The following is a 6,000-nucleotide window of genomic DNA, read 5'->3' on the forward strand; positions in this document are numbered from 1 at the left end:
CAATGTTCCTGGAGTGGTAGTTTTCTCCTGCCTGTCAAGGCAAGCTTCAGGGAGGTGATGAATTCTCTGCTAGCTTTTTTTTTTTTTTTTTTGGTTTTTGGGTCTCACCCGGCAGTGCTCAGGGGGTTACTCCTGGCTCCATGCTCAGAAATTGCTCCTGGCAAGCACGGGGGACCATATGGGACGCCCGGATTCGAACCAATGACCTTCTGCATGAAAGGCAAACGCCTTACCTCCATGCTATTTCTCCGGCCCCTCTGCTAGCTTTTGAGGTGGTTTTGGCATCTGGATATGGAGGAAGGATTGCCAGAAAGGGGGTTCAGTTTCTGGATATGGAGGAGGGATTGCCAGAAAGGGGGTTCAGTTTCAGCTTCTCACCAACCACCTCGGGGAAACAGGAACCCTCTTAGGACTCAGTTTACCCTCTTGGTTTGGGGTTGTTTTTCATTTGTTTTGTCCTTATAGGTTACTCCTGATTCTGCACTTAGGGGTCATACCTGTGGGAGCTCGGGGGACCAGATGGAATGCCCGGGATCGAACTTGGGTTGGCAGCGTGTAAAGCAAATGCCCTCCCCGCTGTAGTGTCGCTCCAGCCCTAGTTTCCCTTCTTGGACACCCATAAGAGGCCCCACAAGTCTGAAGGGCCCTTGTATACTTGATGGGCTTAATCTGCACCCTCACTCCACTAGGGGGGTTCAGACCAACAGACAAGAGCTAGGAGTATGGCCCCTTGGTGGCCACCATTCTGCTTTGTCATGTCCCACGGGTGGGCTCAGTTATGGCACATCCTGGTGCTGGCTCTGGGGGTAAAGGAACCAGACCCCTTCAGGTGTTCCTTTCAGAGCGTGTCTGGTAGGGGGACTGTGTGAGCTTCGGAGAAAGGTTTAGGGGGAGCTGCAGAGAGAGTGGGACTCCAGGTCCCCAGGGCTCTATACGAGCAGGCTTGTCCATGGCTGGCTTGGGGCAGCTCTTTGCCATAGAGGATGGAGCTCAGAGGCTGCCAAAGTCTCCCACGGGCCTCCTGCTGTCCTGCTGGGTCCCACAAATCCACAGAGCCCCTATTGTTCAGGACTCTACTGGGGTGCAGCCCAAGGCACAGCTCTGTGCTAAGCTGGTGGGGCTGGGCCTGATTCCGGGGCATGGCTTGGCTGGGAAACACAGTGGTCAGACCCATGAAACTTTGTTTTTATTTATTTATTTATTTATTTTTAGTTTATTTATTTATTTATTTAGTTTTAGTTTTAGGGATATACCTAATGATACTCAGGAGTTCTGCACTCAAGAACCATTTCTAGTAGAATTTAGTAGACCGTATGGAATGCCAGGGATCGAACCCATGTCTATGTGATTTCTGAGTGCAGAGCCAGGAGTAGCTCTTGAGTGTTGCTGGGTGTGGCCCTAAAACAAACACACAAACAAAAAGAAAACAAGAATGTGTACCAGGGCTGGAGAGATGGTACAGGAAATAAGTAGGGCACTTGCCTTATGGGGCTGACCAGGGCTTGATCCCTGGCATCCCATGTGCTCCCCGAGCAGTGCCAGGATTAATCTGAGTCCTTTACCAGGGGTAAACCCTGACTTGTTGGGTGTGTCCCCACAAAAATAAAATAAGTATGTACCTATGGGATCATCGTGAGGGAGATGTCATAAAATGCGTCAATTATACAAAGGTGATTGCTAAATTTTTGGGTACAAACCCTAGGCCCAGTACCTACATAAAGTTTTACAAACAACCTTAAGATAAAATTTATCTCAAAGAGGCGACGCCCAGTGGTGCTGGGATTGAACCCACAATTATGAGATATGTGCTTGACCCTAGTGGAAACATCTCCCTGCCCTGCCTGGCTTGTAAAGCTTATCTTCACGCTGTTTTCTAAAAAGTCATACTTGCTGTTCTGATGCATTTACAAAGCAACACCTTGTGGGGCTGAAGTGATAGGACAGTTGGGATGGTGCTTGCCTGGCACGCAGTTGGTCCAGGTTTGATTTCCGGGCACCCCATATGTCCTCCTGAATCCCGCCAGGAGTGATCCCTGAGCACAGAACCAGCAGTCAGCCCTGAGCACCAAAGGTATAGTCATAAAACAAAACAAAACAGGGGCCAGAGAGATAGCATGGAAGTAAGGCGTTTGCCTTTCATGCAGGAGGTCATCGGTTCGAATCCCGGCGCCCCATATGGTCCCCTATGCCTGCCAGGAGCAATTTCTGAGCCTGGAGCCAGAAATAACCCCTGAGCACTGCCGGGTGTGACCCAAAAACCACACACACACACACACACACACACACACACACACACACACACAAAATATATATATATATATTATAAAAAATAAAACAAAACAAAACAAAACCCAACAATACCTTGGTGCTGGAGCAATAGTGGAGCTCCTAAGGTCTTGTCTTGCTTGCTGCTGACCTGAGTTTGATCCCCAACACCCCTTTAAAGGAAAAATTTAAAAATAATACTTTCTGGGCCTGAGAGGTATTACATCTGTAGGGTATTTGCCTTGCACGTGGCCAACCCAGGACAGACCTGGGTTCAATTCCTGGCATCCCATATGGTCCTCTGAGCCTGCCAGGGGTGATTTCTGAGCACAGAGTCAGGAGTAACCCCTGAGTGTTGCCAGGTGTAGCCCAAAAAACAAAAGACAAATAAAATAAAAATAATATGTTCTCTATGAGCCCGGAGAGATAGCACAGTGGCATTTGCCTTGCAAGCAGCCGATCCAGGACCAAAGGTGGTTGGTTCAAATCTCGATGACCCATATGCCAGCCAGGAGCTATTTCTGAGCAGATAGCTAGGAGTAACCCCTGAGCACTGCTGGGTGTAGCCCAAAAACCAAAAAAAAAAAAAAAAAAATGTTCTCTGGGGCTGAAGAGATAGCATGGAGGTAAGGCATTTGCCTTGCGTGCAGGACAGGGGTTCAAATCCTGACATCCCATATGGTCCCCCGGAGCCTGCCAGGAGCATAGAGCCAGGAGTAACCTCTGAGAGCAACTGGGTATGACCTAAAAATCAACAACAACAGTAGCAATAATAATAATAAAGTTCTCTGTGCAGGTCTTGAAGGCCTTAAGACCTGGGTTCGAGCGGCCAAAGAGATAGCACAGCAGCAGGTCATTTGCCTCGCACATAGCCGACCCAGGACGAATGGTGGTGATTTGAATCTTGGCATCCCATCTGCCCCCACCCACCCAGCCTGCCAGGAGCAATTTCTGAGCACAGAGCCAGGAGTAACCCCTGAGCGCTGCTGGGTGTGACCCGCCCCCCCCCCCAAAAAAAAGACCCGGGTTCGATCCTCAGCATCACAAAAAATAAATGAATAATAAAATAAAGCCCAGCAGGGAAGAACAACCCACCCACCTCGGTCCCAGCACTAATATGATGGTTTGGGCCTCACTCGCCTCACTGTGGTTTCTGATCTCACCTGCAAATACGGTCCCACCTTCCCACAATCTCTGGGCTCACAGCCTGCCTGGCGCTGCCCCCTCGGTGAGCTCATCTGTTTACCCAGAGCCCCAGGATGCAGGCACAGCCAAAATGATGATCCCCCCCACTTTTACAGGATAGGAAATCCAGGTTCACTGGGCTGAGCTGTCTAGCCTGCGGTCACACTGCTCACAGCAGTGGGAGCCAAGGTCCTGACACCTCGTCATGGGGAGGTGACTCAGATGACAATTTTATGGAACCCACAAAGGCCCTGGAGGTCACGGGGGGGGGGGGGGCCCTGTGATGGGTCAGGTCAGAGGTGAGGCATTTGTAGAAATTAAAGGGAGACTCTTCCGAGGCTGAGAACAGAGAGTGAAATCACTCCTGGGCTGCAGACAGTCCTAATGGTCTCAGTGGTGCTCAGGGGTTACTCCTGGCTCTGCACTTGGAAATAGCTCCTGGAAGGCTCGGGGAGCCATATAGGATGCTGGGGATCAAGGCCTGGTTGGTCCCGGGTCAGACGCGTGCAAGGCAAACGCCCTACCACTGTGCTATCTCTTCAGCCCCTATTATTATTAATATGACCACCACCATTATCATCATTATTCGGAGTTTGGGGTCATACCCCCAAACATGCTCAGAGAATTCCAGGCTCAGTGGTGTCAGGGACCATGAAATGCTGAGGACTAAATCTGGGTTTCCCACCTTTATCCCCCTGGGAATCTTTTTTTTTTTTTTTTTTTTTGGTTTTTGGGTCACACCCGGCAGTGCACAGGGCTTACTCCTGGCTGTCTGCTCAGAAGTAGCTCCTGGCAGGCACGGGGGACCATATGGGACACCGGGATTCGAACCAACCACCTTTGGTCCTGGATTGGCTGCTTGCAAGGCAAACGCCGCTGTGCTATCTCTCCAGGCCCCCCCCTGGGAATCTTAAGTGAATTAACAGTGGGCCAGAGTGATAGCACAGCAAGGAGACACTATCATTGCATGCAGCCGACCCAGGTTCGACCCCCAGCATTTTATAGGGTCCTCAGAGCCTGCCAGGAGCGATTCCTGAGTGCAGAACCAGGAATAAGCCCCAAGCATTGCAGAGTGTGGCCCTGAAATAAAAGACAAATAAAAAAATGAACTCTGGTGAGGTGGCGCTAGAGGTAAGGTGTCTGCCTTGCAAGCGCTAGCCAAGGAAGGTGCGGTTCGATCCCCCGTCGTCCCATATGGTCCCCCCAAGCCAGGGGTGATTTCTGAGTGCTTAGCCAGGAGTAACCCCTGAGCATCAAATGGGTGTGGCCTGAAAAACCAAAACAAAACAAAAAAAATGAACTAATTCATTACTTATTTGTTCAGGGGCTGTAGAGCCTAGCAATGTTTGGTCTGTGCTTGATGGTTGTGAGGGGAAACAGGCAGTACTGGGGATCAAACCTGGGCCTCTTAGGGGCTGGCGAGATAGCATGGAGGTAAGGCGAACGTTCGCCTTTCATGCAGAAGGACGGTGGTTCAAATCTCGGCATCCCATATAGTCCCCCCGTGACTGCCAGGGGCGATTTCTGAGTGTAGAGCCAGGAGTAACCCTTAAGTGCTGCCGGGTGTGACCCAAAAACCAAACCAAACAAACAAATACCATGGGCCTCCTGTCTTTGAAGCATATGCTCTGGTCCCTTGGCCTGTCTCCGTGACTCCTTGTCAGTGTGAAGTCGAAGTGGGTGCTGGCGTCCGTCAAGAAGTCTGGTGGAGGGGCCGGGAAGGTGGCGCTAGAGGTAAGGTGTCTGCCTTACAAGCGCTAGCCAAGGAACGGACCGCGGTTCGATCCCCCGGCGTCCCATATGGTCCCCCCAAGCCAGGGGCGATTTCTGAGCACATAGCCAGGAGTAACCCCTGAGCGTCAAACGGGTGTGGCCCAAAAACCAAAAAAAAAAAAAAAAAGAAGTCTGGTGGAGGGGCCGGGCGGTGGCGCTGGAGGTAAGGTGCCTGCCTTACCTGCGCTAGCCTAGGACGGACCGCGGTTCGATCCCCCGGAGTCCCATATGGTCCCCCAAGCCAGGAGCGACTTCTGAGCGCATAGCCAGGAGTAACCCCTGAGCGTTACCGGGTGTGGCCCAAAAACCAAAAAAAAAAAAAAAAAAAAGAGTTAAAAAAAAAAAAGAAGTCTGGTGGAGAGAAAAGCCCGAAACAGGCCAGGAACGGGGCTCGGTATGCGCCCATGAGGCCTGGGTGCCATCCCTGGCATTGCACAAACCAAAGAAAGGCAGAAGGCCAGAGAGTTAGCTGAGGGTTGTGTGTGTGTGAGTTGGCATCACAGGGTTCTGAGAGGTGCCTGGTGTGACCTCTGAGCACAGAGTTAGGAGCAACTTCCAGCCTGTTCTGAGCCTGTTTGTCAATCTGATTTTTTTTAAATTCTTTTTTTTTTTTTTTTTTTTTTTGGTTTTTGGGCCACACCCTGTGACGCTCAGGGGTTACTCCTGGCTATGCGCTCAGAAGTTGCTCCTGGCTTCTTGGGGGACCATATGGGACGCCGGGGGATCGAACCTCGGTCCGTCCTAGGCTAGCGCAGGCAAGGCAGGCACCTTACCTCC

The sequence above is a fragment of the Suncus etruscus genome, chromosome 4 (assembly GCF_024139225.1).
Source record: "Suncus etruscus isolate mSunEtr1 chromosome 4, mSunEtr1.pri.cur, whole genome shotgun sequence".
In the NCBI taxonomy this organism is placed as follows: Eukaryota; Metazoa; Chordata; class Mammalia; order Eulipotyphla; family Soricidae; genus Suncus; species Suncus etruscus.